This window comes from Dreissena polymorpha, chromosome 7 (genome assembly GCF_020536995.1).
Source record: "Dreissena polymorpha isolate Duluth1 chromosome 7, UMN_Dpol_1.0, whole genome shotgun sequence".
NCBI lineage: Eukaryota > Metazoa > Mollusca > Bivalvia > Myida > Dreissenidae > Dreissena > Dreissena polymorpha.
The window spans coordinates 36247407-36268056 of record NC_068361.1 but is presented as its reverse complement, the minus strand read 5'-3'; the positions used below and the strand labels follow the sequence as shown (position 1 = coordinate 36268056).

The 20650-nt window shown below is 34.1% G+C and overlaps 1 protein-coding gene across 1 annotated transcript in view; it reads left to right on the top strand.

Moving 5' to 3' along the window:
* The window catches only part of LOC127840070 (protoporphyrinogen oxidase-like), a 190672-nt gene extending 170338 nt beyond the window's left edge, over positions 1-20334 (top strand). The window contains exon 4 of the mRNA XM_052368469.1: positions 20238-20334. The gene's annotated coding sequence lies outside the window, so the exon portion shown is untranslated. The remainder of the gene's footprint in view (positions 1-20237) is intronic.
* The last annotated feature ends 316 nt before the right edge of the window (positions 20335-20650 follow it).

The window sequence follows — 20650 nt, the reverse complement described above, 5'->3', positions numbered from 1 at the left end:
AAAACTATTCATCCGATTTTATTAGTTATTACGTTATCGTGTTGCTTATTAATTCCTCTTTCAAAAAAAATATAACTTTTAGTATATTTTCGTTGTTATTAATGGATTTATAGCGCGTTAAACACTTTCAATAAACATTTTATGTTTTACCCCCGCTCGTTTAACCGCGTCGTAACTTTGTCACCTGATCGGTAGCTATCGATTAGCGTACATCGAAGCGCCGAGGTTATACATTTTGATGTACCCACTAAAGTCTTTTTTAAATTATACTTTCATTTCTCGGCCGATTTTGACAAATTATATATTATTAGAAAGCCTACGTTTTGTAGTTTTCAGATATATAAATATATATGAAGTTTTTCTTCTGATTTGGGCTGCCCGGCGAGTTATAACTTTGACTTTTGCAAATATCATACCGTTTTAGAATCTAGATTTACGATTAACATGTTCGTACTTTATACTGATTTTTAGCGTTTATATTTGGGGTTCAGTTTTTAAAACTACATCTTGCCCAGGAGTTTGGAGTTTTAGAATCTAGGTTGACATGTTCGTTCTTTATACAGATTTGTAGCGTTTATATTTGGAGTTCCGCTTTAAAAATTACATCTTGCTAAGGAGAAAATAATTCTGTATACGATAGAAAAAAATGGTTTTAAAAATGAAAGTAAGTAAGGAAAGAAGGCGTACGAAAGTATCACGCGGTCCTAACGCAGAGAACTGATGCTACGGTCTTGGCGATTATGCTTTTGTTTAGATACCGGCCATTTAATTTACTTTGTCATGATTATTATATTTTTTGTGGAATATATTGAAATATTTTGTTCACGAAACATATCAATAAAGCCAATTATTATTGAAGCTTAATACATTAATGATTACAGCTCTTGTTTATAACACAAACAGGGTGTTAATTTTATTACGAGACAGCGTATATAGCAGACTCTCTTGATATTTTTCGGCTTTGCATACTTCAAATAAAAAGGGTGTCAAAACATTCATCGTTTGTTGTTTTTTTTTCAAAGAGGTTATTATGTATAATAATAATTATGTATAATTATGTGAAAGGTTATTTACCTTAAATTATCAATTCATTAATTTTTTTTAAAGATTCTAGAAAATCCCGGCCGAAAAGAGGGTCCGCTATATACGCTGTCTCGTCATAAAATTAACACCCTTTCTGTGTTATAAACAGGAGCTGAATACGTTAATTTATTAAGCTTCATTAATAATTAGCTTTTCCAAAGCTTTATCTGTATTCTATGGGATTTTGTTTGACAATAGCATCTGATATCACATTCCCTTGTCTTGCACAACTGTAGCATAAACAAGAAATATATACCAAATAACAAAACTGTTAGAATGAACTCAATTTCCGGTAACCAAGATCAGATAGACAGTTAATGCTTACCTTATGAAATGTTGAGTAAAACAAAATGACCAATATAAAATTATTGTTCAAGTATTTATTATGCAATTAGTATGATGCATGTGTTTCATAGCAAATCTAAAACGTATAACTTAAAAAAAAGTAAAAATACGTAAGTGATTATGTGTTAAATATAATTTGATCATATATTTGATCCATTTCTTTTGAATATGACATGTCCTTTATTTATTTATTTTTACAAATTGTGTGTTATATGGATCCACAAAGAAGATTAAATCCTCGCTCTATCAAAACGAGGTTTGATGCATGCGCCTAAAGTGTCCTCGCAGACAAGCCTGTCTACCACACAGGCTATTCAGGGATGACACTTTCCTCCTTAACTGGATTTTGCTAGAAGAGACTTCCTTTAAACGAAAAATACCATAACAAGCAGAAAGTGTTGTCCCTGATTAGACTGTGCAGATTGCACATGCTAATCTTGGACAACACTACGCACATGCATTAAAGCCCATTTTTGCAGAGTGAGGCTTATTTTCATTTTACATTTTAGTCCCACAGTGATCCAAGGATTATGGGAGCAGGCATTCTGATTTAAAGCCATAATTTAAGATTTGTCATTTTAAATTCTGCTCGTTATCTCATTTCTTTCGTAATTTGAAATTCCGTCCCATCTCAGTCACATATATTGCTCCTGTTTTCCTAATTATTCCCAGAATCTGCACATGATCTGCCTCTCTTCTAATATTCGTATGTAGACAAATAAGCGGGAAATCATGTTAGCATTAAGAATTGAGTTTGATATGCTCTGCCTAATACGAGCGAAATATTTTATATAGGTATGAATGGATAATGATTAATGATAAGAAAATTGTTTATAAGTCCTAAAATTCTCTCAGGCATTCATAAAGAGCCACTGGTCCTTTGAAATGATTATGTGGAAGTGGTTTTTTATTTTTGAGCGTTAGCTCAAAAATAATGTAGAGGCAATTTTGCAAATCAGTATGGGCTTAACTACGCTAGGAACCGTAACCCGTGACTGCCTGTGTGGATAACTGCAGTAAAATTAAGCAGACGATGAATGTTAGGCTAGGAGCGTCTGCTCTAACCACCGCATCTGCCTGCTTATAGTTCCCACTGGTACACTAGTCTACATAGTGTGTATGTATTCAAAAGTATTTAATAAGCTAGCTGCCCAAGCACAAAAGGCTATATTTTCAATAAATAACTTTCAAAAACCATTTGGCTACTTCCAACCTTTCGAAATGTTCAAAATCTTTGATTCCATGATCAAACCTATTCTTTGTTATGGATCTCAAGTATGGGGATATGAATACGTACAAGCAATCAAAACAGTTCACACCACTTTTTGTAAAAAAATCCTTAAGCTAAATAAAAACACAAATAATTGTATTGTATTGGGAGAATGTGGTAGACATCCATTGTGTGTAAATTATTTTACTAACTGCATTAGTTATTGGTGTAACCTTCTACAAATGCCCACGCATCGTTATCCGAGAAATTGTTATTTATTGTTAAAATCACTAGATGACGCTGGACGAATCTGCTGGGCATCGAAAATAAGAAATTTATTGTTTACATACGGATTTGGTTTTGCTTGGATAAGTCAAGACCTTGGTGATAAGAACATATTTATATCATCATTTAAACAACGCGTTATCGATTGCTGCACGCAAAAATGGCATGACGACGTTTCAAACTCGAGTCGTTGTCACCATTATAAACATTACAAAAGCCTACTTAACACAGAAAAATACTTATCAATTGACTTAACACAAAAATATAAAATTGCTCTTTCGAAATTCCGAGCCTCAAACCACAGATTACAAATCGAACTGGGGAGACACACCAATATACAAAAAGAGAACAGAATATGTACTACTTGTTCTATAAACGAAGTTCAGTATCTAGATTGCGAATACCATGCTTTCTTCAAGTGTAACAAATACAACGAAATACGATTAAATCATCTTTATAGCTGGTATTCTTCAGGCGATTCACTGCTAGATTTTTATACCTTAATGAGCTCTAATGATGAAGCTGTTTTAAAAAAGTTATGTATGTATGTATATCACCTACTGAAAAATATCAATAACTAATCAAATACTTTCAATATATTAACACCGTATCTATTCTGTTTGTGTTGTTGTTTTTTTTTGTTTTTTTTTTATGTGTGTGCTTGAATTTAGAAATTGTCTTATCACAACAATGTAAACATCTTAAAATATGAATAACTTAACCACGTGCTTTATACAATTACACAATCCATATATATATTTATAAACATGCTCAAGACGCAACTCTGTTAGGATTTATAGCCAATTATAATGTATCACTATGTATTTTGGGCCAGAGGCCTTTGTTTACAAAATAAAATTGACTTGATTGATTGATAAAATTTAACAGCTTGTAAGACAACGTTGGCCAGTCTAGTTTTTATCATTGACATCTGTACATATCGGCTGCTTTCAGGGAAAACGGGGCTTAATGCATGTCAAATAAGATTAGCCTGTGCGCACTGATTAGCTGTATAAATGATTTGAAAAAAAAACAACACATCTCGACCTGTGCTTTAAGACACACTCTTTATAAATTTGAATTGGTTGTGGTCATTTAAAACTTGCGATATAAAAAGCTATCACATAATTTTGAAAACTGAGTTGCGTCTGAGATTATACAACAGCTAACAAATTCAGTGTCTTCAGCGCTTTGATAATATTTAAGCGACAAGCAGGTTGAGAAATCCTTTATTTCCTCTCAATTGCAGATGGTAATTATGGAATGTCTCCCCGTTGTCCCCAGTTCATTTGGTGGTGACTCTATGTTTTATCAACGGTTGATTTACCATGAATTAATATGGTCTACAAAAGCTGGATAGAGATGCAAGGTTTGTCAATGTTTGCAATCGGTAATGTTTAATTGGGGAGTGGTGAATCATAAATAATGTTGTAGTATGTTTTCAAGTTGTATCCATATTTCATACCTCAGAGAGTTTATTATGTTAACTTAATCTATTACAAGCCATTTTAATGGTTATCAAACACTGTGAAGTGATAATGATGCCCTTATATACGGCCTATTAGATTTTGAATCGCTTTAAATTAAATAATGACTATCACTTTCCTCTTATGCAGTTAGCAGCGCGGTTATCTATGATCCATTAAATTAACTGCCTGAGAGCTTTCAGCCGTCTTTTATTACACAGATCTCAGCAATGAACAGATCATATCATATGCACAATTTGTTTAGATTAATGGTTAAGTTGGCTCCCGTGTCATTTTCCGGTATAAACAAAAATTTGGGGGTTAAAATTGCTGACACATTAGTATGGGGATTTATTGAATATCAAATGCTACAAGAGTAACGGATGCTTTTGGCATGACACAACCCTTTTTGACCATTCGAAATAGTTGCAGGACAATGGTTTCTTCCAAAACAAATTACGTCATTCACTTGCCACATTCAATCAGACTCAGACTGCGGTGCTTGTTGGATTGAAGGGACTGAGAATACAGGTAATTATTATTAATTAAAATATTTTTATGTTTTACTAAGTAATTGAACATTGCTTGAACAGTGATATAACAAAGATTAGTTTTAAACCAAATTAAGTTTATGGAACATTCTTTTGACAAATTAACAAGTTTCTGCTTATTGTTTTAATTATACTACTTTGTCAAATTGATATCCTGCTATTCATTAGAACTTGAACATACGAAACATATTTTTCAACAACAACCTATTTTAGTGTTTGAATGTATTTAAAAACATGAATGATTGAGTAGGGTTTAGTGAGAGAATGGATGGTCTGTGAGGTCTGTAGGTGTGGCTTTAATTAGGGATGAAAGAGTTTTTGTAGGAAAAATTTGACTAAGTCAGCAAATAGTAATCAGACAGACAGGAAGGGTTTTTGTAAAGTGATGTGTTACTTGGTGCTTGATAAAGTAATCAATTGAGTTTTAAAGAAAAGGTGTAATAAAATATAGGGCCGAATAAGCCTGGTCGATTTGGGGCCGAATAAGCTTGGGGCCGAATCAGCCTGAAATTTCGGACTGGGCCGAAAAAGCTTGGGGCTGAAAGAGCCTGCTACCGTTGGTCAGGTATGAACTACATTATTATATAAAGATGATTGTATGAATTCATTCCGTATTTCAGATGGCTTAAATGCTGTATCTTTAACTTAATTATGCTTTCTGATGGTGTTTGAATGATGTTACAACCTACTAAATGAAATTTAAGTACCGCTATTTATCTCTTGAAGTTTTCATTGTATCAGATTTGTGTGCCACCACAAATAACTGAGTATAAGATGTTTTTTGCTTTCTGAGATAACCTTTGAATAAATTTTGTTTGAGGCAATTCAAAACAATATGTTTTCCTAACCAATAATTCTGTTATCAGTGTGCTAAATGTCCACTTAATTAAAATGCAAGAGATTAATTTCAGACTTGACAAGATAACTTGGATATGGGCCGTGCTCTGTGAAAAAGGGGTTTAATGCATGTGCGTTAAGTGTTGTCCCAGATTAGCCTCTGCAGTCTGCATAGGCTAATCAGGGACAACACTTTCCCTTTTATGATATTTTTTGTTTGAAGAAAGTCTCTTCTTAGCAAAAATCTAGTTAAAGCGGAAAGGGTCGTCCTTGATTAGCCCGTGCGGACTGCACAGACTAATCTGGGACGACACTTTACGCACATACATTAAACCCCTTTTTCACAGAGCATGGATCAAAAAGACCCCCTTCTGAGGTATGAAGTTTCAGAGTATGGCTATAAAGAGTACAGTGAGTCACATAATACCCCTAATAAACATCATTATAATATGATATAACAGTATTTGTCAGTTCGACTTCGGTTTTCTAGGCTGTTTGTATTGGCATGTTATGTATGGACTGGCAATACGCCTTTAAAGTTTAATAACATGAACAGCAGGCATTTTTCCTCGCGCAGACTTACAACCACCTGTTGAATGAGGGTAAAATATACAAGAAATATGTTTTAACCCTTTACCACTCAGAAACGCACTTTGACGCATTTCAGGTCCTTTACAAAATTAAATTAAATTTAAGTCCTTTCTTAACATATTCAAGTTTGAAAGGCTTTGCTTCCAACCCGAAGGTACTGATGAGTAGCAAACAGCATAAAACCTGAACAGACTGCAAGATACTCGCAGGCTGTTCTGGTTTTAAGCTGTTTGCACGTAACCATTTTCACTTTGCTTCTGAGTGGGAAGGGTTAAACAGCTTTTTCATGCATATTCTGACTATGACATAAAGTGACTTATTTTTTTATTTTTTAAATAATGAAATTAAAAACAAAGGTTTTATGCTTGTTGGTTTTCTCACTTTTTAGTGGCATATCCATTGCATGAAATGTGTGTTATTCAGTGCACGTATATTCAAACCACACAACAGCGTTCTTCAGTACAAACTACACTATGGCAGATCAAATAATTGTGTCCTCAATAGGCTTATTATGAGTTTATTTCTTTCACCATCAAAATACATGGTATGTTAATATTTGATTAACACACAGTTTTCTTTGTACCCTTTTAAATCATACTTTCAGACCCGCATTATGCGAAAATGTGTCTTATGGCATTTTGGCCAGCGAAGCATAAGCCCATCCTGTGCAATTGCGCAGTCTGGTCAGGAGCTATGCTATGTGCTTTAAAACCATGCAAGGCTTCATTGTCTTATTAGGGACCTCCTGAATAGACTGCGAGATGCGCAGACTGGGCTAAAGCAACGCTTGCCACATATTTGGCATAAGACCCATTTTTACATGACGTGGGTCTTTAAAAATCTCATTGCGTCATGTAAATGGAACATCTATGCACGATACTATTCGATAGAAAGATTAAGTCAACTGTGTTTTTATAGAACACTGTCAAATTTCGACAGCCTATTCAGGCTTTCAGGAACCATTTCTAGACGGGCTGACTGAGTATGGCAAATATTTGTGGTTAGATAATTAAACTTTACCCTGTTATCATGACACTTACCTATTTTGGTTACAAGTGGTTTTTTTCTCATTGTCAAAGCAATAGTGTGTTATCAATTTTTATCAATAGTTCATTATGCCTTCACCTGGTGATTAAGTGAATGAGTACTGACCCACTCTGGATCAGCAGACGATTTATTGCATCAACCTATCTTGCGGAAGATTCCAGAGATAGTCCATGTATTACGAGTCCTGACATTTAAATTCTGCAAGATGGATTTGAATGTGTAATTGTAACTGGGCCAAAATGTATGTTTTTGTGTCATATGAAGAAGCATAGTGTAGTCAGGAATTCCTTACATTGAACAGTGTAAGTACATGTACATCCTATACGCTGTACACCGACACAGTGATGTGGCCAAAGGTTTGGGGGATTTCTTTCGAATCAGGCAATGAAATATTGGAATGTATTCATTTGGGTCTGCTTGCGTTATTTAAAAGTACGCCGAAAAAGATTTACAATTTTGCGATAGGTTCTGAAGTTTTATGGAGGTCTTGGTCTGCCAGACAGACACGATTGAAAAAGACCTCGCTCTGGGAAAATGGGGCTTAATGCAAAGACGTAAAGTGCCGTCCCAGGCTAGCCTGTGCAGTCCTCACAGGGCTGTCAGGGACAACAATGCTTTTATTGTATTTTTTTAAAGGAAGTCTTATCTTAGCAAAAATCCAGTTTAGATGGAAAAGAGGTCCAAGATCAATCTGTGTGGGCTGCAGAGGCTAATCTGGGACAACACATAACCATTTTGAGAGTTCTGTTGTTGTCGTTATATTTTTGGACACTACAAGGATTGCTTATATAAAGTATAAAATACATCACTCATTGTATGATCACTGATGGTCGATTTGTCTAGGCGTATACTTTTACTTCAGGGGTCAGTGGTTCAAACCCAGTTAAGAGTTACTTTTTTCTTTCTTTAATTTATTGTTGTTTTTTACTATTTAGATCCAATGTTTACATTTATCAATATAAAGCATTAAATAACAAACTTCAATACATGCCAAACTCTGTGAAAAGGCTCCTATAATACAAATGATACTTGTTGTAGCCCCTATAATGAAAAACTTTGTGCAATCAATTTCTCTAGTTTGATTCTATGCTTGTTATTGTAATGTAGCTCAAAAGTTCTGATGCTAAAATTTAATTAAGACATTTAATGACACACTTTATAAATGTACCAATCTGTGAATGAGTTATTATTTTCAAGGGAGATAAATACGTTTTTCATTAAGATACATAGCAGCTTCCCTTTCACAACCTTGGTTTGCTGAGTCAATGATCTACAACAACAGTGTTGATACCCAAATCCAGGGCCCTCAATCTATTAAATCTCAATTCTATTTCAATTTAATCTTTGCAAACATACTTAATTATGAAAAATGCAATGAATATAGTGCAAACATGTACAAATGTAATAATGAGAGGGTAAGTAAAAAAATTCCCCCAAAAAGGGAAACGCCGCGAAAATTCCCCCTCCTAAGGGCTGCGGACCCCTTCCCCAAAGTAGTTTAAGGGCGCTGAAAGCTATGCTATTTTGCTATTTTCTTTTTAATATAAAAGTTATACACACGCGCTTAAAAAGAAATGGAAAAAACTAAGCCCTGTTTTCCAAGAGTGAGGCTCCATTTCATCCATCAATAAAAACCAGGTCCGGCTGAGGATTAATGAATACATTATTAGTATCTGCCACTACCTTTTTTTGGTTGGGAAATTTGAGATAAATTGGCTTTTCAATTGTAACCTGGAAAATAGGTGTGCAACAAATTTAATTAAGTATGTAACTTTTGGTCAGATCATGATGGGATCATATCTGGCAATACTCCATAGTTGCATAATCAATGATGAGCAAATGAACCTCATTCTGGGAAAATAGGGCTTAATGCATGTACATAAAGTTTTGTTCTACATTTGCATGTGCAGTCCGCAAAGGCTAATCAGGGACGACAGTTTTGCCTGTTCTGGTTTTTGTTTAGATGAGAATTCTTTTAAACAAAAATTTCCATAAAAGCAGAAAGTCTGGCGTCCGTGATAAGCCTGTGCGGACTGCATAGGCTATTCTGGGACAACATTTAACGCTCATGCATTATGCCCAGTTTTCTCAGAATGCGACTCATAATAAAACAAAACTTAAACAGGTGTATGACTTAAGGCCACCTTGTTTACTTTTCATCTCTGATTTGTTAAGCTGTAACAGACACCAGTGTATTGGATACCTGTGCATAAATGAGTAATGCTCAGTTATTGTGTTTGATAAAAACACACTATTATGTGTCAATAATGGGTTAAGTGAGATAACATTTCTGGGAGCTGGCTTCAAAGATAGGAGGCGTGTGGCATTGCATGATGGAAATCAGTGGTTTTATCAAGGATTTGAAGGGTAATGATTGTGAATTTTCGATTTTAGTGTACTTGTTTGATTTGGGGTTATGCAAAATGCAGGCAATTATTTCATCAAAATGTCATGCCAAAATATTTGTATAAACTTAGTTAATATGTGGAATAATGATGACTAGACTGTGACATTTACTTGTAAATCCACTTGTCCAGTCTAGCCCAGTTAATAGTATATAATTAACTAAAGCACATTTTAATAAAGAGCATCGTGTTTGTATTTGAATGATGGATTAAAATATAAAGAACAGATCAGAACTTGTACATAGTTTATTATTGAATTGAACAACATATTAATTAATGTTAATTAAACTATGTTATGGAAAGCATATATATGCGAAGAGTATGTAATGATCTCAGAGCATAATTATAATTTTGTTATATAAAATTATAATGCAGATATTTTCCATTACACACAATTATCAAATTATTCAGAAGTAAACAATTGAATATTCCTTTTTTTTAAATGTACATCTAATGTTCATATAAACAAGTTGAAATAGCATAAATAGTATGCCATATAAAATTTATTCTTGTCAATTTATAATAATAGAATGATAAGCTGCTATATACATGTATATTTAGTACTGTCATGTAACCCAAACTTTTCTAGCAAGGAAATTTCATGGAAAAAAAACATAAATTTTTACACCAAATACCAACTTCACCTTTGTAATTCACATAACAAATGTTCACATAATATACATACCGGGTAACTATGTTACTAATCAGTAAGTCTGAAATGTCTGCATAAACATGTAATTACTTATTATGCGTACAGTGACTGGTACAATCAGACAATACAATTGCATTCAAAAAGCACTGGTCAGGCATTGTATTCATCACTTGTGACTCAATGATAGAAGAACTGTGTGTATTTTTTCCACTGATACATACTCGCTCACCCATTTCAGCATGTTCCCGTCGCTTTGTTATTTCCAAAATTTCATTTCTTGACTGCTCCATTATCGTCCCGGCAAGTTGGTGCGCCTTTTGCATTTCGGATAAGTATTTTGTTTTTTCATAATTGTTGTCTCATATGTATAACTTTTAAAATCTCCTTCTTTCATAAGATGCATTTCAAAGAAACATATTTTCCTCCAGCTTTCTTCAGTAAACTCATTTTTGTAAAATGAATTTAATGTTGTAATGTCACTTTCCTCAATTTTAAGTTCCGACAAAAGAACTTAAGATAGAAAATCAGCATTAGCTATATGTTTGTATATGTACCAGCAATTAAACGTGGCAACATTTTCAGTTGGTTGAAAGGAAAAGATTACAGTGTAAAAGGTGTTGAAGGAAAACCGTCATTTAAACTGGAGAGCATAGTGCAATACTGTATATATATGGTCTTTCATTTGTCAATATGTGCGCAGATCTCCAATTACTGAAGTATTTTGAACATAATTGTTATTTTGCACCTGTTGTGTCAACAAAATAAATGCATTGTTTCTGATGCAATGGCAGCTACAACGTGTTTCTCTATATTGACCGTAAAATTACCACTAATTTCCGAACGCACGCCTCATCATATTGACCACCTCGTATGTGGAACAATTCCATAGTCCCGTTTCATTGCTTCATCGGTAGTCTGACGAGTGGCTAGTAAAATGTGTTCCCAATTAAGCCAATTTGCTCCTTTACTTAGATAGGTCGAGAAAATAATTACATGTTTGAAAAGGACTTTAGTTTAACTGTAATGGGCGACAATACTTGATAGTCAATATTTCTGATTTTCTTACACAAATGCCTTGAATATTTTATAGGTATCCAGAAACAAACAACCCATTAAGAGACCAGTGTCTGCTCGTCTAAGATGCCACCCACATCACCTTTTTGTCTAAAAATTCCACTTATGTAAAAAAACTACTTGTTCTATGATCACATCTGACCTTTTACCTTTTAGAGGACCCTTGACCTTTCAATGGGATATTTTTTACGTCCCTGAATATAAGAATTATAATGTAAATTTCATCTCAATCTATTAATGCTAAAGATTCAAAACAAAAGGTTACCTAAATTAAGTATAAAAAGGTGCATGCATACTCATGTATTATACGTTCCATAAATGTATTCAAATGCATTTTGCTAGCGTTGATATTTGGATTACTAGGTGTTCGTATACTGTCTTCGCGGAAAGCTTGTAAACGAAACGTTGCAACAAACTAAGAAAAAATACGTATATGACTAGGGATTACAATAAATACTATTAAATTTGTATTTTTTGCTGTGTATAACTATATATTTAAGTTAAATATATAAGGGCCATCCTTCTTTTGCGTGCGAATGTGACCACATCGAATTTAGGTACAGTGTTGAAAAATATAGTTAAGCTAAAAACAACTAGCAACATATTAGTTAAAGTTGAGCAATATGTTCCTAATCAAGCGTATCTTTTGACTTTTTATCAGTATTTGTCATTTGTATAAAACATCGTACATCATACATATCATCTCACTAATTAACCCATTTATGCCTAGTGGACTCTTCCATCCTTCTAAATTGGATCAATTTATTTCCAAAATTAGGAAATATTTTTATTTCTTTATTTAGAAAATTTCTAACAGAAATTCCTTAAAGCAAACAGTGCAGACCCTGATGAGACGCCGCATCATGCGGCGTCTCATCTGGGTCTACGCTGTGTGCCAAGGCATTTTTCCTACACGCTAGGCATAAATGGGTTAACATTTCAATCTAGAGCGAGTGTCACGTTCCCTAAAATGTCTCGTACAACTTAGAGGTCCGATTCTTTCTGCCTGAAATCAATTACTGAAATATATATATATACATTGAAAAAAAAAGATGTTTAACTGTCAAAGACAATATTGGGCCCATTTCATAAACGTTTGTATGCACGTTTTCTTACGTAAGTATACTTACGTACTTCGTAAGAAAATCAGAGCGTTTCATAAAATAATTCTTACGCAACCACCTGCTACGAATGCGTAAGTTCCAATGTAAAAGTTACGAATGGTCAAGGGCTGTCGTAGCGTTCGCAAATATGGCCGCCTAAGCGGGTGAACGTCTTCACAAATTTTCCAAAATAAAAAAAAAAACGATTTCAAATGCTTTTTTCTTTAAAAGAAGAATGAATTTTCTCTAAAAAAAAACGAAAAAGTCTGTAAATTGTTGGTACATTTTAATGATTTATCTATATAGAGAGCTCAGTTGTTTCCCTCGTTTGCAAAATCGTTCTGAGAAAAACAAGGTCAAGTCTTAACAAAGTTTATTGTAATGTTTCTTTTGAATTACCACTAACCATGCTTTGTAGTACTGGATAAACATTTTCTAAATACAAAGAGACGATTATTACGAAAGCGACTCCTATATAAAACTGAAAAGGTTAGTTTATAAATCTATGTCAAACTGGAATGTATGGAGCAAACTAGAATACATGGATTATTGATACAGAAGACACGGACATATTTATTGTGGCAACTAATTACAACTCTAAAATGCAACAAAATCAAAGTTTCCTTTTAGGTATGAAATAGCTGGAAGGTTATCTTTGATTATGTTCAATGCGTCAGTGATTTATTATAAATGGAATGTTCCAAACAGGAGAAGAACAGCAAAGGTAACTTTCCTTTTGTAAATAAAGTAGATTTTTTTTAATTAAATGTACTGATGTGTACAGTAGCTACAGTATGGTTTGAGAGCTATTTAAAGGGATCTTTTCACGCTTTGGTAAATTGACAAAATTGAAAAAAGTTGTTTCAGATTCGCAAATTTTCGTTTTAGTTATGATATTTGTGAGGAAACAGTAATACTGAACATTTACCATGGTCTAATATAGCCATTATATGCATCTTTTGACGATTTTAAAACCTAAAAATTATAAAGCGTTGCAACGCGAAACGATTGAATAATTTGGAGAGTTCTGTTTTTGTCGTTAAATTTTGTGAAACTGCGAAGATTGCTTATATAAGGAATAAAATACGTTAAGTATGTGTACACGGCGGAATAGCTCAGTAGGCTAAAGCGTTTTTACTTCAGGACTCTGGCAGGACTCAACCCCGGCGAAATGTTGTTCATGATTTCACGAACACTTCAAGCCAATTAAGACATGTTCATGAACTGTTTATGAATTATTGTTGAACATTTCAAAGTTCATGAACAGTTCTTCATCTAACCATAAATACTTAGTGATGAACATTTCATGCACAAGTATTTCTAATGACTTTTCTGAGACAGACTTTAAGGATCCATCATGAATAATTCATGAATTCCTTTGTGCTAGATGTTTCATACATATTTTTGAAAGTAATATTGAAATGTCTAGCATACAAATCTTGTAGATTTGTGAAACCTGTGAAGTTAGTATGAATATGCATAGTAACTTTCACCACTGTAAGTTAGAGTTCTTGACCTGTTCTAGAGAATTTTAAGAACATTTGTACAAGAACTGTTCAAGAACTGCCTTCAGGAACACTTCAATAACTTTTTAGGACCTTTTCTGTTCTTGAATTATTCTTAAACTATTCTTGAACACTTTAAGAACTTTTTTGAACAACATGTTTCCTTCTGATGTTCTTAAACAGGTCTACACAATGTTTTTGAACGTATGATGGACTTTTTAAGAATCCAATATGTTCTTAAAAGGATCTGTCATTGTTCTTGGAAGACTTAAAAGACAAGTTTAAGAACGTTTTAAGGACATCTTATTTCAAGAACAGTTTAAGATGATATCAAGAACTCAATGTACATTGCATTGCTGTTTTTACAAAGAAATTATATTGTGTGCACAGGAAGTTGAAACGGAAGGCACATGGTTTATGTTATATTTGAAAATGTAAGTCTTTAATAAATTACCGGCTGAACTGATCAGCCATTGGTTCCATTTCAAGTTCTTTGGCACTGTAAGTGTAACCATTTCAGGGAAACCATTGATTAGTAAATGATTCTTGAACTGAAAATGAGACTATTCATAATCTTTTCAATACATGAATTATTCATGAACATATAGTGCAAAGTTGTATTATGAAATTTAAAGAGTATTATCAAACCACTTGTATCTCAGTTATTAGTGTTATATTTAAATTATTGTTATATGTTGCTATCAATATGTTAAGTGCTAATACAAGACTTGTTTCTTCTTACCCTGACCTGTTTGTTGAGCTTTAGTAACACTTATGATAACCTTTGCATAAATTGACAAATTCTTGTTCATGAATAGTTCATGAACACTTCATGCCACCTCAGTTCATGAACTCTTGAAGAACTATGGTTCATGAACTACTCACTTACAGTTCGTGAACAGAAAATGAGCCATTGAAAAATAGAAGGAAAATGTTCATGAACTGTTCGTGAACAGCAAAACCCTGAAGAATTTTTCAAGAATTGTGTTGTTCATGAACTGTTCAAGAACACTTCATGTCATTGATGTTCATGAATAGTTCATGAACATTTCATGCCATAATGGTTCAAGAATAGTTCATGAACACTTCATGCCACACGGGTTCAAGAATAGTTCATGAACACTTCATGCCATAAGGGTTCAAGAATAGTTCATGAACACTTCATGCCATTAGGTTTCAAGAATATTTCATGCACACTTCATGCCATAAGTGTTCATGAACAGTTCATGAACTAAAATTTCAAGAACTTTTCACAGACGTGGCTCATTTTCTGTTCACGAACTATTCGTGAACAGTTCATGAACTCAGTTCACGAACAGTTCATGAACTGTTCACAAATTATTCGTGAACTGCAGAACAACATTTCGCAGGGGAAGGGGTCACTGGTTCGAAACCTGGTCCGGGCAATGTTCTTTTTCTTTTTTTTAATTTTATTCTTGATTTTTTACTGGAGCTTTTACGATCCAATGTTTACATTTATCGATATAAAGCATTTAATGAATAAGTTAAAAAATGCCAAAATCTGTGAAAAGGCCCCTTTAATGTATCAAACAAGTTCTCTAAATAGCTTTTATTAGCTTTTATTCAGTGGTTGTAGTTCGAGATCTAGATTATTATCACAGCTTTATGTTTTTACTTTGAAATTTCAAATATCAAATGTAATACTTTAAAACTTTCGGTATAAGTAAAATATTAAATTGTGTTATATGGCCCTCAGAAATCAGTGCATGGTATTATATAAAAAAACATTTCAATGTTTTGCTTTTTTTAAAAGATACATTTGAGAATCTCAATAATTGTGTTCAAATCTTTTTCATTAATTGATGTTTAAACACATACACTGTATTGAATAATTATATAAGACTGGTGTATTTATACTGGTTTATAATTTATGACATACCACTTAATTGAAAAGTACATTTTATTTTATTTCAATATTTTGAGTTCATATGGTGTTCAAAATGTTGAAAGAAAACAATGGAGTTATTTAAATAATTTGATTGCCATGCTAGCAAATGTATTACACAACACAACCAAAAGTATATGTTCATATGTTATTTATTTATGTGTACAAGAAATTGCATTAAAAACTAAAACACACTACATGTACTTATAATTAGAAAGGCATTATTACCCCCTCTAGGTCAAGGTAACCACTTTTAGGTCAAAACAATCACAGCAGGGACTTACATTGGCTGTGTCATGCAAGAAAGGGTGTTGTGCCATATGAGGCCAATATGCAATGATTCAACGACTCCATTATGCAATTTCTGTTTCAGTTATACATTGTAAATAAACCTTTGCATGCTGGGAAATTTGTCGTCTGCTAAAATGTCGTCTGCTCAATTTCTTAAATTAGCATTTTCTTCGATTGTTTTCAAAGAATACTATCAGAATTGCAAACAGTTTGGATCCAGATGAGACGCCACATTCAGATGAGACGCCACATTATGTGGCGTCTCATCTGGATCCAAATGGTTTGCAAATGCCTTAAAAAAATACAGTTCAAGCACTGAAAGAGTCAAGTTTCAATGGCCTGTTCTGCGGTAATTGAAAGAACAAATGTTTTGTTGTTCAATGAAAATTGAGGATTTAGCAATATCAACAAAAAGAAAACTACAGTACTGTTTTAATAAAAACCTGCACATTCAAGTGTTAGTAGCATTAAAACTGCATCGCACCTGGGGGGTGTGTTGAGATCAGGAAAAGCAATTACAGCCCATTTTAACATAGACTGTTTTCCTGATTAAAGGTGGTAAATAAAAAACAACTAGCAATAGTAAAGAACAATCAGTGCCTTTATTTGTCTAGTCTGTACAATTAAGTACAATTTAATCTAATCTCTGTCTACACTAAGTATGATTGTCCAGATGCAATCTCTTTCTGTTTTAATATGTTGGAATGTATCAGTTGAGAGATGAGAAGATTGAAATGTCAACAAAAATCGAGGATGAAATAATGACATAATTGTTTGAAGTTGTTTTTGTCACTGTTCTAGCAGTTGTATGGAACTGGGTGACAGCAATGAGTGATGCATAGTAGTTGAAACAAATACTTAAAGCCCCATTTATAAAAAGGAACTTCCATCAGAAAACCTCTAAGAAATGCCATTGCTTTCTAGGCACCTGCTAAACAGTTTGCAGCAGACAGTGTTTTTGGTCAAAGCCCGCCTGTCATAATTTTAGCGAAAGCTTGCAAGTGAACAGCGTCGGCAATTTAGTCGCGTTCTGAGAAAACTTGGCATAATGCATGTGCGTAAAGTGTCGTCCTAGATTAGCCTGTGCGGACTGCACACTTTCCGCTTTTACTAGATCTTCAGTAAAAAGGGACTTCCTTGAAACGAAAAATACCATTAAAGCGGAAAGTGTCGTCCCTGATTAGCCTGTGCAGACTGCACAGGCTAATCTGGGATGACACTTTAAGCACATGCATTATGCCCAGTTTTCACAGAACAAGACACAATTTATTTTTTAAAGTGTCACCCTGGTTGCACTTTTTTTTAATGCAGCAATGGTCATATGATTGTTCTTCATAAACACCAAGTTTGTTTATGTGTGAGTCTTTGGGCACCTCTCTGGTGCCAGCCACGCTCCTCGCATACTTAGTGTCATGTAACCTACATCTTTGTGTCAAGTAACCTACAGTGAGAATGCATTACTAAATCAGATGGGTTCGAGTTACCAATAATGTATCAGAAAATAGTCTGAACCTGAAAATCAGCAAAGCTTCGACAATTGTGATAAAGAAAAATAGTTTGCTGTTACACAATGGAATGCAAGCAAAAATGAGACACAAACCTGCAAAAGTTTGTGTTCAGGTTACATAAATTGTAAAATTAATATTAGACTTAAAGTTATATAGCAGTAATAGTATTCATGTTTAATTGTTTAGATATTTGTTAAATGACTACAGTACAGTTGTGACTCAAACAAAGACCAAATAACATAACATCATATGGACTGAAATATAATTAAAACTTGCGGTATGGTTTATATTGTTTTACAAAGAACCAAATGACACATACAATACTAATATTGAAAGAAAGTAAACATATGGGTAAATATTCCTGTAGTAGTAGTAGAAGTAGCAGCAGCAGCAGCATCAATAGCAGTAGCGTTTTTTATACTCACCTATGCTAAGGCATTGTTGAAACTTACATAAAAGTGCACATGTACTTTTGAAACTAGTCTCTGAGACTTCTGCGGATCAATATGAAAGATTATACATGTAGAATTATTTTTTTTAACAAGTCCAAGTCACCATTTTCAGATTAATGTGCCTTTGAATGTAGGAATATTTTAAGCATGGTCACAAACACAAAATAACGCCAGGGTGGATGGGCATTTTATGAGCCCAAGAGTTATATTGTATAGTCCGCCAAATATATTGGTAAATAAACTAAATTACAGACTATGGACGTTAATGTATGAAAAGAAGACGCATAATTGTTAATGATATAATATATAAATATAGCTATATAATTGTTGTTTGCAAGCTTGTTTTTAAAAGCTATCCTTGGTATATGAAGATCTGTCAGATGGTGATCCATTCATACCCATAGTATATTGTAGGTAAACCCTGGGATAATATAGCTATCTGTCAGATGGTGATCCATTCATATACATAGTATATTGTAGGTAAACCCTGGGATATTATAGCTATCTGTCAGATGGTGATCCATGGGATAAATCCAGGTCTCTTAATCCAATATGTATTTCTAAATGTGCACAATTAACCTTTCCCACTTGGAAGCAAAGTGAAAATGGCAAACAGCATAAAACCAGAACAGCCTGCAAGTAACTACCTTTTTTAGCTCACCTGAGCACAACGTTCTCATGGTGAGCTTTTGTGATCGCTTTTTGTCAGTTGTCTGTTGTCCGTTGTGGGTTGTGCGGCGTCAACATTTGCCTTGTTAACTCTCTAAAGGCCACATTTATTGTCCAATCTTCATGAAATTTGGTCAGAAGATTGGTTTCAATGATATCTTGGATGAGTTCGAAAATGGTTACGTTTGCTTGAAAAACATGGCTGCCAAGGGGCGGAGCATTTTTCCTTATATGGTTATAGTTAAATCTTGTTAACACTCTAGAGGCCACATTTATTGTCTGATCTTCATGAAACTCTGTCAGAAGATTTATCCCAATAATATCTTGGAGGAGTTCAAAAATGATGCCGGTTGGTTGAAAAACATGGCCACAACGGGGGCAGGGCTATTTTCCTTTTATGGCTATAGTAAAATATTGTTAACACTCTAGAGGTCACATTTATTTTCTGATCATCATGAAACTTGGTCAGAAGATTTGTTCCAATGATATCTTGGATGAGTTCTAAAATGATGCCAGTTGATAGAAAACATGGCCGCCAGGGGGCGGGGCAATTCTCTTTATATGGCTATAGTAAAACCTTGTTAACACTCTAGAGGCCACATTTATTTTCATGAAACTTCCTCAGAAGATTTGTCCCACTGATATCTTCTTGGATGAGTTCAAAAATGGTAACCTTTGCTTGAAAAACACGGCTGCCAAGGGGCAGGGCATTTTTCCTTATATGGCTATAGTAAAACACTCTAGAGGCCACATTTATTGTCCAATCTTCATGAAACTTGGTCAGAAGATTCATCCCAATAATATCTTGGACGAGTTCGAAAATGATGCCAGTCGGTTTAAAAACATTTCCACCAGGGGGCGGGGCATTTTTCCTTATATGGCTATATAAAGTAAAACCTTGTTAACACTCTAGAGGCCACATTTATTGTCCCATCTTGATGAAATATAGTCAGAAGATTTGTCTTAATGATATCTTGGATGAGTTTGAAAATGGTTACGTTTGCTTGAAAAACATGGCCTCCAAGGGGGCCGGGCATTTTTCCTTATATGGCTATATAAGGCTATAGTAAAATCTTGTTAACACTCTAGAGGCCACATTTATAGTCCGATCTTCATGAAACTTGGTCAGAAGATTCATCCCAATAATATCTTGGAGGAGTTCAAAAATGATGCCGGTTGGTTGAAAAACATGGACACCACGGGGGCGGGGCTATTTTCCTTATATGGCTATAGTAAAATCTTGTTAACACTCTAGAGGTCACATTTATTTTCCGATCATCATGAAACTTGGTCAGAAGATTTGTCCCAATGATATCTTGGATGAGTTCGAAAATGGTTTTTGTTGCTTTAAAAACATGGCCACCAGGGGCGGGGCATTTTTCATTATATGACTATATATGGCTATAGTAAAACCTTGTTAACACTTAAGAGGCCACATTTATTGTCCAATCTTCATGAAATTTGGTCAGAAGATTGGTCTCAATGATATCTTGGATGAGTTTGAAAATAATTATGTTTGCTTGAAAAAAATGGCTTCCAAGGGGCCGGGCATTTTTCCTTGTATGGCTATAGTAAAATCTTGTTAACACTCTAGAGGCCACATTTACTGTCCGATATTCATGACACTTGGTCAGAAGATTCATCCCGATAATATCTTAGACGAGTTCAAA